Source organism: Choloepus didactylus, chromosome 16 (genome assembly GCF_015220235.1).
Source record: "Choloepus didactylus isolate mChoDid1 chromosome 16, mChoDid1.pri, whole genome shotgun sequence".
Taxonomy (NCBI): domain Eukaryota; kingdom Metazoa; phylum Chordata; class Mammalia; order Pilosa; family Megalonychidae; genus Choloepus; species Choloepus didactylus.
Window position 1 is genome coordinate 75,238,112 of NC_051322.1, and position 14,733 is coordinate 75,252,844.

Sequence of the window (14,733 nt, forward strand, 5' to 3'; positions counted from 1 at the left end):
TTCCTCCTGCTCTCCTTCGCTAGAGTCGGGGGAATCTGATTTATTACTCTCCTCGCTATCGCTACCAGAATCGCCATTTTTGGAACCCGCGACACCATGTTGAGAACCGGCAGTGCCATTTTGGGAGCCAGTGACGCCATTTTGAGAATCTCGAGTCTGACTACGCGTAACCGGAAAAGCATAGGCGCGGCGAGTACAATGGAGGCGCGATGAGCGGGCATTTTCTGGAAGCGAAAGGGCTGCAATGCTTTGAGTTGCCGACCGGAGGTCGGCAAGCAAATCGGCGGCATGCTGCCGCTCCTGTTTAAAAGTTTCTCTAAAATTATCAGCGTGTAGCCGGAGATTTTCTGTGGCTTCTTCTAAAGCATGAAACTGAGATAAGGGCATAACTGGATAAAAATGAGAATATGGTTTGAAAAAATCGGGTGCATAAGGGGGTGGCCGAAACGGAGGAAGGGAGTTGTTTTCTAAAGAGGGAGAAATTTTAACCTCGGGTCCCTCCAAAGTGGGAGAAATTTTAGCCTTTGGTTTGATTTCATACTGATCGGGTGACAAACTGACTTGACTGGTTGGGGTATTTGGCCTATCCCTGTTAGAATTTTCATTTAAAGGATATTCAGGCATGTTAATAATTACTGAGCCGCATGCTGAGGCAGGGCGAGAGTGCTCTCTCAAAGCTTCCTCTCCTAATTTACAGAGGTTTTGAACGTCTGGAGCTGAAGAGTGGACTTTTAGAATTTCATTAATTAGGTTCCAATAAGAAAAGGCAGTAACCGGGACCTTTTCAGGACCAAAGGTTCGAAAATAATCTTTTAAACAATCTCGAACTCTTAGCCAGCACTGGTGATCTATAGTACCTTCTTGAGGGAACCAAGGGCAGGTTTGTAACAGGAAATGAAAAAAGCGCGTGAGATCTTTTTTCTTAACTCGTGTTCCTCGTGCCTTGAGTGATTGCTTAACTTGACTAACATATAATTCGTGTTGGGAAATTCCTTGTCCCATGATAAGGGTGGGGGGGCTTACCTTTTGTTGCTTTCTTTTCTTCTTCTTCTTTCCTTTCGCCGACACTGATCAACTGGTGAACGGATCTGTCTCGCGAGCGCGCTTCCCCGCGGTGATCCCTGGTGTGGTTTTCTTTCTTTCTTTGACTGCTGAACGGATCTGTCTCACGACTGAGTTTATTCACGGCAATCCCGGGTGCGGTGAGTGTGAGGTACCTCTCTCCTTGAGTGCGGCGTTCCGTCTCTCACAGAACCTCGAGCCCCACGTTGGGCGCCAGTTTGTCCCGGCCGGCGGGACGTTCAACGGAAGCTCCAAATCCTGTGAGGGAGGAATGACAGCAAGACAGGTTTCTGATCAAGCTGCAAAACTTTATTGAAGAGGCAGGGTATATATACCCTAAGGTAGAGGGAGTGGCTAGTACGAATGGGTGGCGGCCTAGGATTGGCTGCTGCTGTTGCTAGGGCGGATGGCAGATGTAAGGCTAGCACAGGATTGGTGGCTACTGTTGCTGGGGTAGAAGGCAGGTAGTAAAGCTAGCACTCTAGATGTGAATCTTAGGCGCAAACGGCTATCACTTCCGTAGAAGGCTGAGGGCAACTTAAACTGTTGTTACATCAGCCCTAGCGGCCATGTTGCATATCTCCGGCATCGCTGAGGGTGGATTTTATACATGCTACCTTAATCGTCCCCAACAGAGAGATTGTGGGGGAGTATATATGAAAAAAGATCAGCCATGAGTTGATCAATATTTATACATGGTGATGAGTACATAGGAATTCTTTATACTCTTCTGTCTACTTTTGAACATTTAAATTTTTCCAGAGTCAAAAGTTTTAAAAATCTCACATAAAAGAAATGAAGTGGTGTGCACAAAACAAAAACAAAAACTTATATATACATCTTTTTTATTTGAAGAGAACCACTAACCTAAAACAAAGGCAAATAAATGAGAGAAAAAACATTCAAAAGAAAACACTGTCTTAGCTTGATCATATCTAAAATACAATTAGTGATCAGTTGTAAGATGTCTTAGGAATGTATCTGTATAAAATCACATGTACATATTATTATCTACCACATCCAATGCACTGTACTAAGATGGGAGGGTAAATAAATGATCAAAGGCACTGGGCACAGATTGGCAGAGAAGTAGGGGAACAAGAAACAAAAGGCAAAATCACCAAAACAAAATGAGAGATGGGGTGGATAGGCTGTTAGGGGCCTTCACTATTGGAGTGGAAATACTCATCCCCCACCAGATCACTCAATATGCCACATCTGTCAACACAGCTACTTAAATTACCCATTACTCCACTCTAGTAAGTAAACCAATATTTTCTATTCTTCCTTTGAAATGCCTCATCTATTCTTCCTGTCATTTCAGTTCTTGTAGCCATATCCTTAGACCAGATTTTCAACACTTTATCTTTCTCTGATTTACTAAAATTACTTCTCTGTTTATGTCCTTGTTTATAATCTCTCATCCTTCAAATTTCCCTGGGCACTAGATGAACTTTCCTAAAATGCTGCTCTCTCAGAATACCACACTTCAGCTTAAAAATCCTCAATGACTACTGCTGGAGTATCAATTGCAAATTCATCACTTTGACGTTTAGGTTCCCTTTGTACTGGCTCCAATTTATCTCTTACCAATGCGCTCACCCTCAATGCAAAATCTACTACATGAACCATTCCCAACATGCCTTTGCTTAAACCCTCTAGTCTGGGCTCACTCACTCCTCTGACTTGTTACCAATTTATCCAGCTCAAAACTTCTCTCTCCCTTCAAAATACTAGATAAAGCAGCACATTTCAAACTTTACTATATAGGTGAATCACCTGGGGATTTTTTAAAGTGCATACACAGATTCAATAGTTCTAGGATGGGGCCTGATATTCTGCAATTCCAACAAAGCTTCCAGGTGATGCCAATGCTTGGTCTTTGGATTATCCATTGGTACCAGGATACTTTGTCATGTCTGTCTTTACCATCCAACTTTGTTCTTAACTGTCTAAATTTTAAAACCTGTTATGGCTTTTCTCCCCAAGACAACTGTAAATGACTCAAATTTCTTTTACACCAAGATCTCAAACAAATCCAATTACATTGAACATTTATCAGAGTCTGTTATTTAATAAGCACTGTCTTACATGCTGATAGATAGAGGTGGGGTGGGGTGGGGCTAGGCATCCCGCATTTGCATACACAGTATTAGAGAATGAGATAATAAATTTAAGCTTTAGTATCCTCTGTGATATAAGCATAAGATAAAAGTTGAAAACTTAAACTGACATTAAATGAGCATATATTCAAAGTAATATATTAAAAAAAGATTACAATACCATAAGAAAGTAGATCCAGTCAATTCTAAAATAGGCATTTGTAATCCAATTGCCTGGGTATAAAAATAGGTACAGGCTAAAGTGCTTTTGCTTTCTTCTTCTCTAACCTGCATGGTATAAGGAGTAAAGGAGGGAAGATTGCTCTAAAGAATAGTCAGAAGTACCAAGGAAGAGAGGCCAGGGTCAAAAGAAAGAAGAAATAATCTGAAAATAACTTATGATATAAATTAAGTAATAATTTTAAGGGCAACAAATAGTTATAACACCAGAATCCATAAATAATTGAAATGTCCAGTGACACAGTCCTGTTTCTATATCCTTTTGCTACTATATCAAGTCATCTTTAAGGACCTAGCAGAATTCTGTCAACAAGAGTTTCAAAACAGAATGAGAATAAAGCAAAGACTATCTGCATATAAAAAAATATAATGCAATTATAAGAACATGAACTTGGAGCAACAGTTGCTGCAAAGGAGAGATGAGGCCTGCCTGTAATTGTGCTTAAGAGTCTCTGCTGAGTGCCTCTTTGTTGCTCAGATTTGGCCCTGCCTCTCTAGCTAAGCCAACATTGTGGGTGAAATCACTGCCCTCCCCACTACATGAGGTCTGGCACCCAGGGGAGTAAATATCCCTGGCAACATGGAATATGACTCCCAGGGAGGAATCTAGACCTGGCAGTGTGGGGTGGAGGCCATCTGCATGACCAAAAGAGGGATGTGAAAGGAAATGAAATAAGCTTCAGTGGCAGAGAGATTCCAAAAGGAGCTGAGAGGTTATTCTTAAAAATCAAACTACAACCCAGAACCCTTGAATCTTGAAGACAATTGTATAAAAATGTAGTTCATAAAGTGTGACAATGTGATTGGGAAGCCATATGGACCACACTCCCCTTTGTCCAGTGTATGGATGGATGTGTAGAAAAATGGGGGCAAAAAAACTCACCCAGTGTTCTTTTTTACTTTAATTGTTCTTTTTCACTTTAATTTTTATTCTTTTTATTTGTGTGTGGGGGGTAATGAAAGTGTTCAAAAATTAATTTTGGTGATGAATGCACAACTATATAATGGTACTGTGAACAACTGAATGTATGCTTTATATGACTGCATGGTATGTGAATGTATCTCAATAAAACTGAATTAAGAGAAAGAAAGTAAATTTGGGTAGACTGAGAATGCACTTATATAAATTGATAGAAGGCAATTCTATTTCCAGGAAAAACTAATAGAAATGCTGACAGAAATAGCTGTCATTGCAAGTGGAAATCTGTGTATGTACAGGTTATTCATTGTAGTATTATTTGCAATAGAAAAAAGTTAGAAACAATCTAAATGTCCCTTAATGAGGGAAAGGCAAAATAGATTATGATTACCCACACAATGGAGTATTATATAACTTTTAAAAATAGACATCTCCTTATGTTCTCCATGATAGTATTATTATCTCCAAGACATAGAGAAAAAAGACACAAGGTTTAAAACAATGCATAGATAGTTTACAGCCATATGTGTAAAAAATACAGTTTCTTGCTTATATATAATATATCTCTTAAAGGATACCCAAGGATGTATAAGCAGTGGCTGCCTCCTGAAAGGAGAGTTGTGGCATAGTAAGGAGACTTTTCAATGTACCTTTAGCTGTTTTAGAACTATGTACAATGTGCATGTATCACCCATTCAAAAGGTAGATTTACAAAGATTCTGTAAAAAGCTAAATGAATCCCAGAGTGACTCACAGATAAATCAACTGAGCCTAGTGAACACAAAGGCTATCCTGGTGAATAGGCTTTAGTTTTCTTCCTAGCATAGGCAACCATTCTTAGTTCACCAAGAAACTGTTCACAGTACCTTCATATAGTTAGGCATTCATCACCCCATTCTATTTTTGAACATTCCCCTTACACCAGAAAGAATCAGAATAAGAATAAAATGAAAGTAAAAAAGCATACCCAAATCATCCCACACATCCCAACCTATTTTTCATTTAGTTTTTGTTCCCATTTTTCTACTCATACATCCATACACTGGATAAAGGGAGAGTGATCCGCAAGGATTTTTCAATCACACTGTCACTCCTTATAATCTACATTGTTATACAATCATCTTCAAAAGTCTAGGCTACTGTGTTGGAGTTTGGTAGTTTCACGTATTTACTTCTAGCTATTCCAATACATTAAAACCTAAAAAGTGTTATCTATATAGTGCATAAGAATTTCTGCCAGAGTGACCTCTCAACACCATTTGAAATCTCTCAGCCACTGAAACTTTATTTTGTTTCATTTAGCACCCTCCTTTTGGTCAAGAAGACATTCTCAGTCCCACAATGCTGGGTCCAGATTCATTAACAGGAGTCCTATCCTGCATTATCAGTGAGTTTTACACATCTGTGTGTCAGGTCCCACATAGGGGGGAGGGTAGTGAGATAAACTGCCAAGGCAGATTACTTAGAGAGAGAAGGCCACATCTGAGGAAGAAAGAGGCACTCATGGGGAGAAAATTAGGCACATTTATAAGCATGTTTAGCTTCTCCTTTGCAGTAAGAAGCTTCATAGCAGCAAGCCCAAGGACAGGGCTCAGCATATAAAGCCATCAGCCCCCAATGTTTGTGAAAATATCAGCAACAATCCAGTTGAGAAAGTCCAACACCTTGGCATCCTCCCCCACCCACTCAGGGGGTCCCCACATATATATTTTTATTATCCTTCCAAATTACTTTAGAATGTATTGCTATCTCACTCTAACTTATACAGAACTACCATATCTCACTTCCTATTCAAAGTTCCATGTAATTGTGGTGTTTGAACAAACTGTAGAAGTTATATTGTTTAGAAAACATAGATCCTACACCAAATAAACATCTCTTCTCTTGGTCTCACATGGAAGTTGAAGTTTTCACACACAGTCAGTTTCAACCCTTACCCTTTGGCCTTATTTGTCATAGTCTTAACCAGATCTGCTTCATTCATATCTCTAGTCGAAGTCTAGGCACTTTTTCAGCTTTTATTTAACAGTTGCTGTATGCATTAATACTGATCTTCATATCTGCTGAGCTCTAGCTCTGAGTTTCAGGTGTCATGCAGGTACCCAATATTCCAGAGACCAATCAGGTTATACACAAAGGGATCAATATCTCAAGAGTTTGGAGATAGCTGTTAAAATTCAGGAATAGATTTGAGTGCTGTAAGAGCTTACAATCTAGGGACCATTACAATAATCATTTCCCTATTAAGCTGTGCTCTAAGAATCAATTCTTAGTTTACATATAGGGATAAGTCCATATTGGTGAGACATTATTGTGTTTGCCTTTGTTTCTAGTGTATTTCATCCAAAATGCTGTGTACAGGATCCATTCACCTCATTGCATGTCTCACAACTTCACTTCTTGTAGTTGCTTAATATTCCATTGTATGCCTACACCACAGTTCACCATTCTATTCCTCAGTCTGTTTAACCTTAGGACACTTCCAGTCACTACACATTGTGAATACTGCCTCCATAGACACCAATGTGCAAATGTTCTTTCATGTCTCTGCTCTTACATCTTCCAAGTATATACAACATAGTGAAGTTTCAGGACCTTATGGCTGTCACATGCTTAGCTTCTTTTGGAACCACCACACTGACCTCCAGATAGGCTACACCACTCTGACTCCTCATCTACAGTAAATAGTTACATCCCTCTCTCCATGTATTCTCCAGCACATTTACCCCTATTTATATTTTTTCCAAAATTTTATAGAGTTATATTCACATAACATACAATTATTCACAGTGTACAGTTGTTCACAGTGTCATCATGTAGTTGTACATTTATCACCACAGTCAGCACTTGAACATATTGATTACTATGAAAAAGTTTTTTGGTGAATAATAAAAAAGATAAAAAGAAAAATAAAATTTCATAAGTATAATATAATAGCAAGGACAGAGAACAACAGCACAACCGAGAATCCCATATCCCTCCCTTACATCTCCCTCTCATAGACATTTCACTTTGGTATATTGCCTTTGTTACATTTAATAGAAGCTTATTACAATTTTACTGTTGACCATGGACTCCAATTTGCTTTGATTATTTTTTCCCAAATACCATCCATTCCTCAGCATTCTGCATGTTTGATATTCATTTTTCTCCCACATTTGAGAAATTTTTATATTTGTACATTTAGTAACAGTCATGGGCCACTCCAGTTTTTGCAAAGTTATACAGTCCCAGACTTCATCATCTATCTTTACCCCTGGTATTATACATTCCCTGATCCCACCTCTTTCAGCTTTACTCACATCTTTGTTCAGTGTAATTACAATATTGTGCTACCATCACACAGTATTATGTTATGTATTTCTGGATCTATGCAATTAATAGTGCTTTACATTTTGTAGTCCTTCAGCATCAAATGCCTGATCTCTACCCACTTTGTACTTCCCAGTAGGCTGGGTTATCAACATTTAACTCTCCAGATTTGCTCATTAATATTAGTTCATATTAGTGAGACCATACAGTATTTGTCTTTTTGTTTCTGGCTAACTAATCTCAACATAATGTCCTCAAGGTTCATCAATGTCATTATATGTTCCCTGTGTTTATTCTGTATCACAGCTGCATAATATTCCATCATGTGTATACACCACAGCATGTTTATGCACTCGTCTGTTGATGGACATTTGAGCTGCTTCAATATCTTGGAAACTGTGAATAATGTCATAATAAACATCAATTTACAAATGTCCATTTGTGTCTTAACTTTCAGTTCCTTTGAGCATAACCCTAACAATGGAATAGCTGGGTCATATGGCAGAACTATATGTAGCTTCCTGAGTAACTTCTGCATTTTCTTCCAGAATGGTTGCACCATTCTATATTCCCACTAGCAATGAATAAGTATGCCTCTTTCTCCACATAATATCCAGCACTTGCAACTTTGGGTTTTTTGTGTGATGGCCATTCTGGGAAGTGTGAGATGATATCTCATTATGGTTTTGATTTGTATTTCCATAATAGCCAGTGAGGTTGAGCATTTTTTATGTCTTTGAGCCATTTGTATTTCCTCTTCAGAATAGTGTCTGTCCATATCTTTTGCCCATTTTGTAGTTAGGTTATATGATTTTCTGTTATTGAGTTGTAGGATTGCTTGATATATTTGGGATTTTAAATACTCATCTGATATGTGGTTTCCAAATATTTTCTCTCATTGTGTAGGTTGTCTTTTTACATTTTTAACAAATCCTTTAATGTACAAAAGTGTTTGATTTTGAGGTGATCCCATTTGTCTATTTGTTCTCTGTTTGCTTATGCTTTGGGTGTAAGGTCTAGGAAACCACCTCCAACCCCAAGATATTTAAGATATTTCCCAATGTTTTCTTCTAAAAGTCTTGTGGTCATACTGCTCATGTTCAGGTCTCTGATCCAATTGGAGTAAATTTTTGTATAAGGTGTGAGGTAGGAGTCCTCTTTCATTCTCTTGGAACTGAATATCCATTTCTCCAAACACCATTTATTGAAGAGGCTGCTCTGTCTCATTTGCTTTGGCTTGAGTGCTTTATCAAAAATCAATTGTCTGTGAATGCAAGAGTCTATTTCTGAGCACTCACTTTGATTCCATTTTTCAGTATCTCTGTCCTTATGACAGTACCATGCTGTCTTGAGCACTGTAGCTTTGTAATATGCTTCAAACTCAGGTACTGTGAGGCTGCCCACTTTGTTCCTCTTTCTTAAGATATTTTTGTCTACTTGGAGCATCCTGCCCTTCCAAATAAAATTGGTTGTTGGTTTTTCTATTTCTGCAAAGTAAGTTTTGTGATTTTAATTGGTATTGCATTGAGTCTATAAATCAGTTTATGTAGAGTTGACAACTTAATTATATTATTCTTTCAATCCATGTACATTTTTTAGGTCCTGTTCAATTCCTTTTAGCAGTTTCATGTAGTTTTTATTGTATAATTCTTTTGTGGCATTCACTGAGTTTATTCCTAAATACTTGATTCTTTTGGTTGCTGTTGTGAATAGAACATTTTTTGATTTCTTCTTGTTGCACATTACTTGTGTATAATAACACTACAGATTTTTGCGTGTTGATCTTGTATCATTCAACTTTTCTATATTCATTGATTAGCTCTAATAGTTTTGCTGTATACTTTTCTGGATTTTCTACATATAAAATCATGTCATCTGCAATGAATGCAAGTTTTACTTCTTTCTCTCCAATTTGGATGACTTTTATTTCTTTTTCTTGACTAATTGCTCTAGCTAGGATTTCCATCACAATACTGAGTAACAATGGTGACGGTGGGCATCCATGTCTTTTTCCTAATCTTAGAGAGAAAGCTTTCAGTCTCTCCACATTGAGTATGAAGTTAGCTGTGGGTTTTTCATATATTGCCTTTATCACATTGAGAAAATTCCCTTCTATTCCTTTCCTTTGAAGTGTTTTCTCAAGAAAGATTTTTTAATTCTGTCAAATGACTTTCCTGCATTGATCATCATGATCATGTGGTTCTTCTGCTTTGATTTGTTGATGTGGTGTTCTACCTTAATTTATTCTCTTGTGTTGAACCAGCCTTGCCTACCTGGAATAAGTCCCACTTGGTTGTTGTGCATAATTCTTTTCATGTGCTTCTGGATACGATTTTTTGAGTATTTTGTTGAGGATTTTTGCATCCATATTTATTAAGGGATTGGTCTATAATTTTCTTTCTTTGTAGTATCTTTATCTGATGTTGGTATTAGGGAGATGTTGGCTTCATAGTATGAGTTGGTTGTCTTTCTCTCCTCTTCAATTTTTTGAAGATTTTGAGCAAGATTTGTATTAATTCTATCTTGAATGGTATTTAGAATTCACATGTGAAGCCATCTGGTCCTGGACTTTTCTTTTTTGGGAGCTTTTTGATGACTGAATCAATCCCTTTGCCTGTGGTTGGTTTGTTGAGGTTGTCTATTTCTTCTCCAGAACATGTTGGTTTATGCTTTCTAGGAAGTTGTCCATTTTGTGTACCTTGTCCAGTTCATTAGCAAATAGTTGCTCATACTACCTTCTCATTATCTCCTTTATTTCTGCTGGGTCAGTAGCTTGTTTCCTTTCCAGTTTCTGACTGCATTTATTTGAATGTGCACCCTTTTTATTTTTTTATTTTTTGGTTAGCCTAGCTAGGTGTCCATCAAATTTGTTGATTTTCTCAAAGAGCAGTCTTCTGGTTTTGCTGATTCTCTCTATTGTTTTCCTGTTCTCTGTTCCATTTATTTCTGCTCTAATCTTTGTTATTTCTTTCCTTCTATTTGCTTTGGGGTTAGTTTGCTCTTCTGTGTCTAGTTCCTCCACGTGGGCAGTTAATTCCTCAATTTTTTCCTCTCATCTCTTTTACTATAGACATTTAGGGCAATAAGTTTCCCTCTCAGCACCACCTTTGTTGCATCCCAAAAAGTTTGATATCTTGTGTTTTCATTGTCATTTACCTTGGGATATTTACTAATTTCTCTTGTAATTTTTTCCTTTACCCACTGGTTTTCTAAAAGTGTACTGTTTATCCTCCATGTATTTGTGAATTTTGCAATCTTCTGCATGCTATTTATGTCCATCTTCATTCTATTATTACCTGAGATAGCATTTTTTATAATATCTTTTCTTTAAATTTGTTGAGGCTTGCTTTTTGACTCAGCATGTTGTCTATCCTAGAGAATGTTCCATGAGCACTTGAGAAAACATGTATCCTGCTGTTATGAGGTGGAGAATCCTATAAATGTCTGTCAAGTGTAGTTCATTTATCACAAAATCAACATCTCCATTTCCTTGTTGATCCTCTGTCTAGATGTTCTATCCATTGATGAGAGTGGAATTTTGAAGTCTCCAACTATTAGAGTGGAGTTATCTACTTTTCCTTTCAGTGTTCTCAGTGTTTGCCTCACAAATTTTGGGGCACTCTGGCTTGGTGCATAAATATTTATGAATGCTGTGTTTTCTTGTTGAATTCACCCTTTTGTTAATATACAGTTTCATTCTTTGTGTCTTTTAATTGTTTTATTTTTGAAGTCTCTTTTGTCTGATATTAATATAGCTGCTCCCCCTTTTTTATGTTTGCTGTTTGCATGAAATATCTTTTTCCAACCTTTCATTTTCAGGCTATTTTTTTTTCCTTGTGTCTAAGGTGAATTTCTTGTACACAGCATATAGATGGATCCTGTTTTTTAATCCATTCTGTGAGTCTGTGTCTTTTAACTGGGGGGTTTAATCCTTTAACATTTAGTGTTATTACTCTATGGACAGTAACTTCTATCATTTTGTTTTTTGGATTTTATATGTCATATCTTACTTTTTCCTCTCTCTCTTTTTACCCTTCCTGGTAATCTTCGTTTCTACTCTCTTCTCCAAATCACCTTCTCCTGTCTTTTCTATGACCCTGTAGCACTCCATTTAGTATTTCTTGGAGTGCCAGTCTCTTATTCACAAATGCTTTCAGTGTCTGTTTGCCTGAAAGTACTTTAATTTCTCCCTCATTTTGGAGGACAGTTTTGCTGGATATGGCAAACTTGTTTGGCAGTTCTTCTCTTTCAGTGTCTTAAATATATCATAACATTGTTTTCTCGCCTCCGTGGTTTCTGTGAAGAAATCTGTGCATAGTTTTATCAAGCTTCCCCTGTATGTGATGGATTGCTTTTCTCTTTCTGCTTTCAGAATTTGTTCTTTGTCTTTGGTATTGGACAATCTGATCAGTAAGTGTCTTGGAGTATGTCTATTGTTGTCTATTCTTTCTGAGTGCACTGTACTTTAATCTTTTATTCTCTGTTTTTCATAAGAGTTAGGAAAGTTTCAGTGCTCATTTCTTCCATTATTCTTTCTGTCTCTTTCCCCCTCTCTTCTCCCTCTGGGACACCATAGCATGTATATTCATGCATTTCATGTTGTCACTCAGCTTCCTAAAACCCTGCTCATATTTTGCCAAGTTTTTCTGTTCTTGTGTGTGTGTGAATTCAGATGTATTGTCTTCCAATTCATTGATCCTTTGTTTTATGCCTGTTCAAATATACTGTTTTATCCACCATTGTCTTTTTCATCTCCTCCATTATGCCCTTCATTCCCTTTAGTTCTGTTGTTTGCTTTCTCAGGTTCATGAATTCTTCCTTATGGTCATCCAGTGTCCTCCTTACATCCTTTATCTCTTTTGCTATTTCTCTTCAGTTCATTGGCTTCATTTCTGAATTGACTTACATTTGTTTGAACATCTCCAATTAGTTCTTCCTTCAGTTCATTGGATTGATTTAGTAATAATTGTTTCAACTCCTATATCTTGATGAAGTATTAGTTCATTCCTTTAGCTGGTCCATATTTTTGTGTTTTCTGGTATGGCTCATTATCTTTAACTCTATAGGCATCTGCCTTTCCTGATTAGTTTATTTTGGAGCTCCTTTTACACTTTTACTGAGGGTTTTCTTGCTTGTTGACTTTGCTCTCTATCCTTTGATCTTCAGGTCAGCTTATTCTAAACCTTTAACTTAGACTCTGCTTAATTAATCAGGGTTTTTCACCTCTTGTTTTACTCTTTATTGCCCTGCTTCTATGTAGCCTTCTTGTGTGATGGTCTTCTCAGATGTGGTCAACCCCAGTCAGGTTTTCCCAGTCCAAAGTGGCCCAGGTCTCAGGAGGAAGGTATTGTGTTTCCTTGAGAATGAGACCCTCCTGTGAGGTCTTTAGACCCTGTGCTTCTCCTATGCTCTCCAGCAGTTGGTGCTTGCCAGCCCACAGTCCCTCCACTATTGTAGGGAGGCATGGAGTCTTTAGTTCTTCCAGTGGCCCTGACCCTGTTGGTGGCATGTTTCACTGAAGCTTATTGCTGAATTCCAGCCCCTGGGATCTGAGTTCCCAAAAGGATGGCTACCACTGGAGCTGGTCCACACTCCCCTTTTCTTGGGATGTAATGGTGTTTAGTGAATTTTCTCCCTGAATAGACTTTTGCTTTCTCTCTCAGAGCTATCTTATCTCTGATCTTGCCTGGGTTCAAATTCCAATTCTTTGAGGATTTCTGTAATGAGCTTCTTAAATTACTTGTTTTAGAAAAAGAGAAAAAGATTTAAAAAAAAAGAAAAAGAAAAAAAAGAGCCCAGTATGTACTATTTGCCATCCTTGCACATCTAATGGGCTATTGAAATGCTAAAAGACAAGGAGTTCACAGTGATTAAAGAACAATCAGCAAAGAACTGGCCCCCTGGATATGCATATGTGCATGATTCTGTTTGAGCCTTGCATTTTACTGTATTATGTTCACCCAAACTCAAAAAGTCTCTGTTGTTATTTTATTATTTTTGGCTATTTTTCCTAGCCCTTATCTCCTCTCCTCCAGGGATGACTGCTCTCAGATTATCCAGTGTCTGGTCTCAGTTTATCTATGGTTATAGTTTTTTCCATAGTCTGAGTTTGTTAATCAGTGGTGCAACTCCAGTTCTCCTTCCTGGCTCCCAACACCAATGGTCCTTCCTCCCGTGGGATTGGCCCTAGCAGGGAGGGTCTCAGGGCCCCTGGCCATGAAAATTTACAGATTTTGCTGATCTCAGTTGCTCCAAACATTCATGAATGTTGTATGAAGTATGTCCAACCTCAAATTCTTCTGTGGTGTCCAGTCCATGCAAGTTCCTAGTTTTCTACCAACTGCCCAGGAGGAGTAACTAAAACCCACTTCTCACCACTCTACCACCTTGCCCCCATATGCTTTTCATCTATTGTATATCCTCTTCGGAGAAATTTCTAATCAAGTTTATGACCATTTTTAATTGTGTCATTTGTTTACATAATGTTGAGTTGTAGGGTTTGTTTATATAGTCTGTATACTAAAATCTTATCAGATATGTGGTTTCCAAATATTACCTTGCATTGATTAAACTATCTTTTCACTTTCATGATAATATTCTTTGATGCATATTTAAAAATTTTTGGTGAGGTCCATTTAATCTATTTTTTCTTTTGTTGCTTTGGGTGTATAGCCTAAGAATTCATTGCCTAACACAGCACAGATGATACCTACATATATTTTCCTATACATGTTTTAAATCCCTGACTCTTATATTTATGTATTTGATCCACTTTCAGTTACTTTTAGTGTATGTTGTGAGATAGGGTTTCTCCTTTATTGTTTTGCATGTGGATATCCTATTTCCCAGCACTTGCTGAAGAGAATAATCGTTCCCAGTTGGTTTGAATGTTGTCAAAAATGAGCTGTCAAACCCAGTAGCCTTGACTCTTGAAGGCAAGTGTAAAGGAATGTAGCTTACAAGGGATGACAGTGTGATTGTGTAAACCTTGTGGATTGCACTGCTTTAATCCAGTATATGGATGGATGAGTAGAAAAGTGGGGAAAAAACTAAATGAAAAATAGGATGGGATTGGGGGATGATTTGGGTGTTCTTTTC